Below are 12,100 nucleotides of genomic sequence, written 5' to 3'. Positions count from 1 at the left end.
CATTTGCGCTCGGGTTTTAATAATAAATCAAATAATAAACAAAACACTTTACATCAAACAAAAGGGCACGTTGGCCAAACAAAACAAACCCACAAACAGTTGTACTCACAAATAATATATCCTCACAAAAGCAGTTGTTTCTTTTTAACCTCTTTCTCTCCTTAACTCTCTCGTTCCTTACTCCCTGAACTCTCTCTCCCAGAGCGCAGAAAAGCTGCAGGTTTTATACAGGTGACCATCTCCTGATTAGCAACAATTAATCAATGAATTAACTCGGGAGATGGTCACCGGCTGCACGAGGTTTTTAAATAAATAAACTAAACAAACACACAGCTTTTCGCCGTCATCTCAAATAATAACTAAGACGGACGGCTTTGTCCGCCTGCATAAAAACACAATGCAACAATAATAATAATAATAATAATAATAATAATAATAATAATAATAATAATACAAAATATACAAATAATAATACAGGGACGAGGTGTACCCCATCACAAAGACCTACGGGTCGAAACGAGTTTAAGTTTTGTTTAAGTTCCAAGCTGTAGCTAAAGCAAGTCTTTGCTATCACAACCTTATCATTCCCTGTGTTGTAGGTCAGCTCCATGGTACCAGTCTCAGCACCATGGCCCCAGCCTTAATCCTTAATAGATCATGGGACTGTGATACAGATGTAATAAAGCCTTGGTTATAAAGCTTTGGTTTTCACTCCTTTTATAAAGCAGTGCCTGTTTGTACAGGTGTGCCAGTCCCTTTCTGAATGGCAGTGAATTGTGTCTCTCTCTGTGATCACAGCAGGGGTCACCTCTAACATGGGAGCAGGACAAACAGGGCTGACATAGCAGGCTCTGATTGCAGCAAAACCACAACCTGTGCAACTTGAGACCCTGTGTCTCTCTTTGTTGGTGCTGGGAGTTTGGGCAGGGAGCTACCAAGGCGCCGAGGTGGGCAAGCAGAGCAGGGATCGAATCCTTTCCTGTTATTTCAGCATCTCCCCAGAAAGGAGCGATGGTAGCACTTTGAGGGGTGTAGGCTTTTAGTCTGACCTTTTAATGCTATTTATGTCTCTCAGCATCACATCAAATATGCATGGCTGCAGAGAGCTGAGGAGCTGAAATTGAACTTCCTGACCACATTCTCCCCAGCCCATCCCCTGGTTAAATGGCTCATAGAAGGTTACGCATCAGTAGCTGAAACTGAGTCCCAGCTAGAACTGATAGAACCCAGTGTTCTGGAGTCAAGCAGAGGAGTTGGGTGGCACTGTGGGTATATCCCTCCAACTAACATACTACCTTAATAAATACACAGCAAAGTTCAGGGATAGAATAGTGTAAAGGGTGCAGTTATTTGGGATTTGACCAGGATGCTTGCCCTTAAATCAATCAATTGATCATTCAGTCAATCAATTAATTAATTAGTTATGTTAACACTTCACATTAAGTGTCACTGAATACGTTACTGGGTGTGTATTAGAAAGAAATCCTCCCAATTTATGAATTAAGGACTGCTCCGGTCATATAAGCAGGGCTTGGACATTAACTGAGGGTGGTAGGCTGTAGGAACGATGCTGATATATACTGTGGGTTGAATGTCAGCCAGACGCTCTACCGCATGAAAACCTGTATCTGTGTCGGTATCAGGGGAAGTCCACTTAAAAGACCTTGAGACAGTGACTTGTGTTGTTTATTTTGTGTTGGCAAATATTTGACTGCCCTCCTTGTTTAGTGTGATCTTGCCTGCATAAACATTTGGCTACCCTGTCACAATGGCAAATTACAAATCAAAAACAGCTATAGAGAATGACAGAGAACGCACATAATAGGGTATTAAACATGTATTAAATACGATGACACTGTGGATGATATAGAGTCTCTTTAATATGAACAGCCTTTCAGAGGTCAGTTTCTGATTTTATTTTTCTCTCATTCCAGTAGATTTTTGTCCCCGTTTGAAAGATATCCCCATTCCCTCTGGCCTCCTGTCGGCGCGTAATACAACCCCATGTCTCCATCTGGAGAATCTCAGCTATCACGACTAATTTCAGTTATTGCCTTGTAAGCAATGAAGCATACAAGTTAAATGCATTATACATCTAGCAGCCATTTCCACTTTTAAATAACTGCAGTAATACCTAATCTTTAAAAGCATAACTTTTAAAGGGTCATTTCACTGGGCGTGAGCTGGGGGGGAAAGATAAGGCAAAAGAAGCAGCAAGGAGCAGTTAGTAGGACAGAATGTGGTCACCGACTGGGGCCGACGCTGTCGACATCCCAGGGGCGGAGGACCCGGCAACCGGAAAGGATAGAAAAGAGGTCGTCGACTGGGGCCGACGCTGTCGACATCCCAGGGGCGGAGGACCCGGCAACCGGAAACGGGATAGAAAAGAGGTCGTCGACTGGGGCCGACGCTGTCGACATCCCAGGGGCGGAGGACCCGGCGACCTGAAACGGGATAGAAAAGAGGTCGTCGACTGGGGCCGACGCTGTCGACATCCCAGGGGCGGAGGACCCGGCAACCTGAAAACACATATGAGGGTTAGACTTGAAAAGCCACCCCTCGGGAGGAGATGAGAGAGGTACCCAGCATTTGAGGCTTATGTAAGGGGCGCTCGTAAAACCCCTGATTGGCCGAGACATCACGCTGCCTGGGACCTGAAAATAAGGACAGAGCATTGAGGTTAGTATAGGACTCGGCACGAGTGACCACGTCCTGAAGAGAGGCAGAATAGAAGAGAGCCTCGAGTGAGATGAGCGCAGGAGCTGCGACAGGACAAAGTTTGGCCGGGGGTCCGCTCTGACTCATGCGGTGAGAACCCCTGAAGGTAAGGGAGGCGGCTGCCTAGCCCTGAGGTCGGGGAAGTGAGCCTCACTTGCCCCCCAGAGATGACCGATGCGAAGGCATGTAGAAGGTGGAAGAGGGGAGGAGGAGGAAAAAACGAAACACTAGACAGAAAGGTGCAGGTGATCAGGTCTTAAATAGTAAAATAGAACTAATTAACTGGAGATTAGAAAATTGAAAGATTAGAGATTAGCAGCCCCCCCAGCTTCACGCCCCCCGAACCTCGCAAGCTAACATTTCACTGGGCGTGAGCTGGGGGGGAAAGATAAGGCAGAAGAAGCAGCAAGGAGCAGTTAGTAGGACAGAATGTGGTCACCGACTGGGGCCGACGCTGTCGACATCCCAGGGGCGGAGGACCCGGCAACCGGAAAGGATAGAAAAGAGGTCGTCGACTGGGGCCGACGCTGTCGACATCCCAGGGGCGGAGGACCCGGCAACCGGAAACGGGATAGAAAAGAGGTCGTCGACTGGGGCCGACGCTGTCGACATCCCAGGGGCGGAGGACCCGGCGACCTGAAACGGGATAGAAAAGAGGTCGTCGACTGGGGCCGACGCTGTCGACATCCCAGGGGCGGAGGACCCGGCAACCTGAAAACACATATGAGGGTTAGACTTGAAAAGCCACCCCTCGGGAGGAGATGAGAGAGGTACCCAGCATTTGAGGCTTATGTAAGGGGCGCTCGTAAAACCCCTGATTGGCCGAGACATCACGCTGCCTGGGACCTGAAAATAAGGACAGAGCATTGAGGTTAGTATAGGACTCGGCACGAGTGACCACGTCCTGAAGAGAGGCAGAATAGAAGAGAGCCTCGAGTGAGATGAGCGCAGGAGCTGCGACAGGACAGAGTTTGGCCGGGGGTCCGCTCTGACTCACGCGGTGAGAACCCCTGAAGGTAAGGGAGGCGGCTGCCTAGCCCTGAGGTCGGGGAAGTGAGCCTCACTTGCCCCCCAAAGGATGGACCCCCGGCACCTACGAAAATTCCCACACCGTGAGACAAACAAGACAGAACAAACAAACAAAAGACCAGAAGGACGAACAAAGGGGGATTAGTAAATTAGGTAGCCCCCACTCCGGGCATGCTAGCAATTTTAAAATGGGCTGCTGCTATATCGAAGGGAGATGAATGGACGTAATAGTCTACTGCGGAAGAGGACCAGCGGCCCATAGTCTTGATCAGACTGTGATTGATGCTGGCTCTTGCAGCGGAGGTAGCTGCACCTATACGAAATGAATGGGGAGAATACAGCTGAGGAGGGAGGCCTGTTCTAGAAAGGAGGGGGGAGAGCTGGGCTGATTAGGAGATTTTCGTCGCTGCAGGGAAGCTTGAAGCTGAAGAAACTGTGTATTCAGAGCTTCCGAGGAAGCCGAAGAAGGCTGTGAGTGATGTTGGCCCTCGCAGCAGAGGGGGCTGTGCCTACGGAATGATTGGGGGGGGGGGCCCGCTCTGGAGGCAAGGTAGGTTGGAATCCAGTGACGAGTGATCCTAGGAGTGAGAGAAATCAATGAGGGGGTGAAGTAGAGGAGGGAGGCTTGCTCTGGAGGGTGGAAGGAGGGGTGATGAGTGATGATAGGAGCGAGAGGAATGGGGGGGGGGGGGGTTCTTGCTGGGGAGATACCTTGATGATGAAAAGGGGCAGATAGGGGACTCTACTTGACAGCTGAATGGACTAACCACGTTGAAATTGATCCCTCTTGGGGGTACGACCGAATGGTGAAGTAAATCAGAAGCAGAAGAAACTGCGAGTTCTGAACGTAATAATCTACTGCGGAAGAGGACCAGCGGCCCATGGTCTTGATCAGACTGTGGTTGATGTTGGCTCTCGCAGCGGAGGTAGCTGCACCTATACGAAATGAATGGGGAGAATACAGCTGAGGACGGAGGCCTGCTCTAGAAAGGAGGGTGGAGAGGTTGGCTGATTAGGAGATCTTCGTCGCTGCAGGGAAGCTTGAAGCTGAGGGAACTGTGAAGTCTGAGCTTCTGAGGAAGTCGAAGGCGGCCGAGAAGCAGATGAGATACCTTGACGTTGAAAATAAGGGGCAGATAGGGGAATCTGCTTGACAGCTGAATTAACTGACGGCGCTGAAATGGATCCGTCTGGAGGTACACAACTGAATGATGGCGTAAATTAGAACTGTGAATTCTGAGCTCCTAAGGAGACCAAAGAGGGCTCAGATGCAGATGATCTCCATAGGTAGATCCTTGTATGGGGAGAAGCGGCGTTTCAGAAGAGTAGAATGAGCAAACTGAGAATGGTCATTGATGCGGACAGCGGGAAGGTGAGGCAGAAGGGAAGGCTCTTAAGAATCAGCTGTTAGGCAGATGGTCTCCATGAGGAGATCTTCGTAAGGGGACAAGCAAACTTTCCAAAGAGTAGAGATAAGTGAATGGAGAATGTCTGTTGATATAGGCAGGCTGGAAGGTGCAGCAGGGGGGGGGGGGGGGGACGACGACTTTGAAGATTCCGGAAAGAGTCAGACAAACTACTGGTATGGAGAGAATGGTGGGAAGAAAATATCCCTAGCTGGACAATGAAAGCCATGATCTGGTTTGATTTGAAGGAATAGGATGAATCAGATTCTGGCACAGAATGTTTAAAACACTGACCAGGCTGTACAATATGAAGCTGTCGAAGGAGGGAGAGAGCTGCAGATACGAAATGCTGAGCAGATTGAAGGAGGTTACTGAGAGGGGGGGGGGGGGGGGGGGGGGGGGCACGCAGCAGACGGGACCAGTCGACGGAACTTGAACACTAAAAGTGGAGGCCGAAGGGGAGCTGGAACTGACAGTTGAGGTAGCAGCTGGAACTGAACTAACGTGTGTAAATCGACTGCTGGGGAAGCTCAGCACGCTTTGTGCTCCATTTACTGGAATGGAGGGCAGAGATGAGATGTTGACTATCCTATGTGTCAGTGAATACGGGATCGATCTGTGGTCTGCTACTATCATGTCTGCTTGAAATGGAAAAGGTGAACTCACATTGAGAGACTGGGTTTCACAACTCCAGTTATTCTCCTAGAGTGGAACCCCTTAACTCATAAACAAGACAGATTTCCAGTCTCACCGCGTCTCTCACCATGTATTAATGCTGTAATATTTGAGAGGATGTGTGGACATATGAATAGATTGCTGAGAAAGACAAGCACCTCGTATTTTTGATCAGATGGGGATTAGCATTAGCCTTGACTGCGGAATGCTTCCACGATCTGCGTATTGGAGGAAAGCGGAAGCGTTGGAAGATCTGGAGTAGTGCAGGTCTGGATTTAGACTGAACTAAAGCAACTTGCATGCTAGAACAGTGAGTAGATCTGAAAAGGGAGCAGAGATCTGCTGCAGGGAGGAGCAATTAACAGTAGAGGATGGGATCTGCTGGACGGTGCAGAGATCTGAGGAAGTAAACAAAGAAGTGCTGTCAATAATGAGCGGTGGTCTGCTGTAGAGAGAGATCTGCCGAAGCAGTGATCTGTTATTGTGAATGGTGGACTGCCATTGGTAGAGCGTGGTGGTCTGCTGCAGAACACCGATATCTGCTGAAGCAGGGATCTGTAATAGTGAATGGTGGATTGCCATCGGTAGTGTGATGATCTGCTGTAGAGCACAGACATCTGCTGAAAGCGGTGGATATTGGACTGTAAGTTAAACTGATTTAGATGAAGCCAGAGATGGAGAATACATAGAGCTGAGGCTGCTGTAGAACCTAAAAGGATGAAGAATCCGCTGCTCTGAGGCTGTTGAAATAATCTATAGATTTGGTCAGGAGCAGTCCGCCTCAAAGGGGCGGGGGGAGGGGGGTAAGAGTTGAAATTGAAGAATGTCATTTGATATAGATAGACAGGGGATGAGGCAGGAGGGGGAACTCCCGAGAATCCATCCGAGTGAGAACTGCGAGAATAGATAGAAAAGCTGTAGTGTCCGAGCTTTGCAGCGAAACCAAACTGGTTTAATGTATAGAGAGAGAGCTTGTGGTATTATACTGCCGTCCAGAGTTTATGATTGGAATTACATCATTGACCTGAGTGAATCAGGGTAGAATCTAAGAAGTTATTACGATTAAATCCTTGTCTATGTAGAACAATATTTGCTTATTCCTTTAGATTTGAATAATAAATATTCTAGACATGTTTAGGACAGATAGTCATGAATAGAAATAAGTTAACGCAATATTTAGATGTTATGGTTCGGCGCGTTGAATTTGTCTCTGCCAGTTGTGAAAGTGCAGCAACAGGAAGCCGGAAGATTGCAGTGCTGAGGCGCAGAGCACGCAGAGCCTGATGAAGCCGCCTGGTCACCATGACAACTTACCACTCCCCGCAGTCACTCAATAAGGGCGTTGCCGTGGTAACCATAGTCTGTGAGACGCCGGTGGAAAAGTTACAGTACAATAGTGTAGTTGGAGAATGTTGAGACCAGTCGAGTCACGAGCCGCCACTAGTTAAAAATTGAGTTTAGAATGGGCTGGATACGTCTTTAAAATGTCGAACGTAGCTGATGGAGGTCCAGGGCAGGATCTTCTGATGAAACGCTAATTGTGCTGGCTCAGTGGGAGCGGGGGAGGGGCGTCTGATTACAAGCGAGGAGTAAAGAAGGATTAAGCCGACAAAACTTCGTGGTAGAATTAAATAGAGCTAAGGTAAGGCAATCGCAGACAACGGGAATGAGGATGTCATGTTGAAGGAGCTTGGAAGTTTAACGGAGGACCAGACTTTCTGATAAAGTTGCAGACAAGTTGAGTATTGAAGCTGCGCTTTGCCTTTGGACGGCTATGAATGATGCCGAGGTGGAGACCGGATGGAACAGGAAAGAGTAACGTTGCTCTTGGAGCCGAAAAGAGAAGCTGATTGAAAAGAAAGATCACCTGAGCAGGTAAGAAAATGATTGATAATATCTTGGCAGCGATGTGCAGAGAAACGACCTGCGTGAGCGAGGCAACGAAGTTTAGATATTAGCGGTGAAGCACGAAACGACGGCGTCTGCACGTTTGCTAAAAAACGAAACACTAGACAGAAAGGTGCAGGTGATCAGGTCTTAAATAGTAAAATAGAACTAATTAACTGGAGATTAGAAAATTGAAAGATTAGAGATTAGCAGCCCCCCCAGCTTCACGCCCCCCGAACCTCGCAAGCTAACATTTAAATGTCAGGCCCAAATGACAAATGTCCTTTTGTACATTTTAGGAAGGCATGTAAATGTTTATTATTTGTACTTTCAAATGTAATAGGTAATACAAAATGTGCCTTACATTTCTGTAGTAGGATAAAAAATTGAGATGTTCTCACATTAAAACCGAGGAGTGCTCCAGCAATGGCATAAGAAGTCTCTTACAGCAAGGTCCTAGGTCAAGTCAGGCTCAGGTCATCAGTGATTAAAAGCAATGGCAGTTGGGCAGGCTTGTGTGAAAACTAAAAAATCTCAATAAATGGCAACTTAGAAAATGGAGGAAAATGGAAGAAAATGACTACACTAAGTAAGACCAGTGTTTTTGTCATAATTACACATCAGTTGTATTGCACTTTGACTACAATTACTTATTTCAAAGAGTCTTTCCAAACCATTAAGAACATAAGAAAGTTTACAAATGAGAGGAGGCCATTCGGCCCATCTTGCTTGTTTGGTTGTTAGTAGCTTATTGATCTCAGAATCTCATCAAGCAGCTTCTTGAAGGATCCCAGGATGTGAGCTTCAACAACATTACTGGGGAGTTGGTTCCAGATTCCCACGATTCTCTGTGTAAAAAAAGTGCTTCCTATTTTCTGTTTTTAATACCCCTTTCTAATCTCCATTTGTTACCCCTGGTCTTTGTTTCTTTTTTCAGGATGATAAAGTCCCCTGGGTCGACACTGTCAATACCTTTTAGAATTTTGAATGTTTGAATCAGATCGCTGCGTAGTCTTCTTTGTTCAAGACTGAATAATTCAATTCTTTCAGCCTGTCGACATATGACATGCCTTTTAAACCCAGAATAATTCTGGTCGCTCTTCTTTGCACTCTTTCTAGAGCAGCAATATCCTTTCGTAGCGTAGTGACCAGAACTGAACACAATATTCTAGATGAGGTCTTACTAATGCATTGTAAAGTTTTAACATTACTTCCCTTGATTTAAATTGAACACTTTTCATTATATATCCGAGCATCTTGTTGGCCTTTTTTATAGCTTCCCCACATTGTCTAGATGAAGACATTTCTGAGTCAACATAAACTCCTAGGTCTTTTTCAATTTCAGTATCTCCCATATGATATTTATAATGCACATTTTTATTGCCTGCGTGCAGTACCTTACACTTTTCTCTATTAAATGTCATTTGCCATGTGTCTGCCCGGTTCTGAATGCTGTCTAGATAATTTTGAATGACCTTTGCTGCTGCAACGGTGTTTGCCACTTCTCCTATTTTTGTGTTGTCTGCAAATTTAACAAGTTTGCTTACTATACCAGAATCTAAATCATTAATGTAGATTAGGAATAGCAGAGGACCTAATACTGATCCCTGTGGTACTCCACTGGTTACCTCGCTCCATTTTTAGCTTTCTCCTCTAATCAGTACTTCCTGTTTTCTACATGTTAACCACTCCCTAATCCATGTGCATGCATTTCCTTGAATCCCTACTGTATTCAGTTTGAGAATTAATGTTTTATGCAGGACTTTGTCAAAAGGTTTCTGTAAATCTAAATAAACCATGTCATATGCTTTGCAGTTATCCATTGTCGATGTTGCATCCTCAAAAAAATCAAGCAGGTTAGTTAGACACGATCTCCCTTTTCTAAAACCATGCTGACTGTCTCCCAGGATATTGTTACCATACAGGTAATTCTTATTATAGTTTCCATAAGTTTACATATAATAGAAGCCAGGCTTATTGGTCTGTAGTTATCTGGTTCGGTTTTGTCTCTCTTTTTGTGGATCGGTATTATGTTTGCAATTCTCCAGTCTGTCGGTACAACCCCTGTGTCAAGAGATCTTGGTTAGCAGTTTGTAAATTACTTCTTTCATTTCTTTGAGTACTATTGGGAGGATCTCATCCGGTCCATGGGGATTTGTTTACTTTAAGAGCTCCTAGTCCCTTTAACACTTCTGCCTCTGTTATGCTAAAGTTATTTAAAACTGGATAGGAACAGGTCGACATGTGGGGCATGTTGCCCCTATCCTCCTCTGTAAAAACTTGTGAAAAGTAATCATTTAATATATGTGCTATTTTTTTCTCTTCATCTATGATTTTGCCGTTTGTATCTCTTAGACATTTTACCTCCTCTTTGAATGTTCTCTTGCTGTTATAATATTGGAAAAACTTTTTGGAATTGGTTTTAGCCCCCTTAGCAATGCTCATTTCTATCTCTCTCTTGGCCTTTCTAACTTCCTTTTTGACTTGAGTTTGCAGTTCCAAGTACTCTTTCTGTGTACTTTGTTCTTGGTCCCTTTTAAATGCTCTGTAAAGTGCCTTTTTTAGCTGAATATTTTTTTTATTGATCTATTAAACCATTTTAGCCATTTTGTTTTAGATTTAGATTTGTCTACTTTTGGGATGTAATTGTTTTGCACCTCCAGTACTACATTTTTAAAAAACAGCCTTTTCCGTGGATGTTTTCTCTATTTTACTTCAATCTACTTCTGTTAGTCTCTGTTTCATACCTTCATGGTTTGCCTTCCTAAAATTGGAAACCTTAGCTTTAGTCATTACTTTTTGGGTTTTAAAAAGCACTTCAAATGAGACCATGTTGTGGTCTGAGTTTGCCAGTGGTTCTCTGACCTCTCTTTTAGTTATTCTGTCTTTGTTATTTGAAAAGACTAAATCAAGGCATGCCTCCCTCTAGTTGGTGCCTTGACAAATTGCGTTAGGAAGCAATCATTTGTCATTTCCACCATTTCAATTTCGTCTGTCGTGCTCCCCACTGGGTTTTCCCATTTTATATGGGGGAAGTTGAAATCCCCATTAGTATGGCTTCTCCTTTGCTACACGCATTTCTAATGTCATTGTATAACAGATTATTTTGCTCGGCATCTGAATTTGGCGGTCTGTAGCATGCTCCTATTATTATGCCCTTTGAATTTTTGTCCATTATTCCGATCCACATTGAGTCTGCGTTGCTTTCTTCGTCCAGATTTAACACCTGGGCTTCAAGACTATTTCTTATGTATAGTGCTACCAATGTACCCATTTTAACATGGAAACGTGTTGATTAGCTTGGGAAAATTATTTCAGCTTTTTTATATACACAGGATATGAGAATGCTTTTAAGATTCATAAGTTCATGATTGATATCTCTGGTGTTAATTAACAAATTGGGATGTAGCAATGATTTTGGCATTTTCAAGCAGTCGTTATGCCTATTTCATTATTAAATCATCATGCTAATGTGATTTCCAAAATTATGTTGATTTACGAAATAATGGTAATACCTTAACGAGCAGTGCCTCTTTAGTTTGTGTGGGAATTTAAAAGGAAATCTGTGTTAATTGTCATACTTTATCAGGAGTTAATTTGCACTTGGAAAAGGGGGTTTTAATTAACAAAAATCTATATAACTCACCTTGAAACAGTATTTAAGTTTTTTGGTGTTAAAAAAATAGAATAATTTTCTTATGTGCAAATTTCCCTGGCTCCTGTCATGACTTACATTTTGACACAATCCGCTGTGTTTAATCATTTCACAGACCCTATACACCAGATGCCATGTTAGTAGGTCACTATTGTAAGACTATCTAGTTAATTCAATATTTGTAATTATGAAAATATTTTAGCCTTTTCTATACTTGTGATTATGAATGAGATTTATTCACTTGTTTTAAGCATTTGTAACCTTACGAAACTTTTGCTGTATTGCTAAAATTATATACATTTATTTGCACCCAGTGTAATGTTACTACCAAGACATTATCAATGCAACTGTAGCCTATCTGAACTATGAATATGTACTGACCTCTACTGTAGATTTTACTTGAATCATACAAATAAACACCAAAAAGGAAATAATGAAATCTTGGTATAGAAAACGGCATATTAGATATTACAATAAAGTTTCCTTAGGTGATTGTGGATTTGCAATGCATCCTTGTTAGGGAGTTCTATCTTAATTGTAAAAGCTTAATAAATGTATAATGAAATGTTACATACATGGTATACATATATAATAACTAACAACTAGAAACACAAATTGCACTTCAAACATATTTATTTATAGCCTACAATCGTACATGCTAAAATACATACAAAAGTAGATGTCAACATGAGAAAATAAATTCCAACCAATATAAATAGATCGCTTAACC

Source organism: Acipenser ruthenus, chromosome 6 (assembly GCF_902713425.1).
Source record: "Acipenser ruthenus chromosome 6, fAciRut3.2 maternal haplotype, whole genome shotgun sequence".
In the NCBI taxonomy this organism is placed as follows: domain Eukaryota; kingdom Metazoa; phylum Chordata; class Actinopteri; order Acipenseriformes; family Acipenseridae; genus Acipenser; species Acipenser ruthenus.
Note: the sequence above shows the minus strand (reverse complement) of the source record.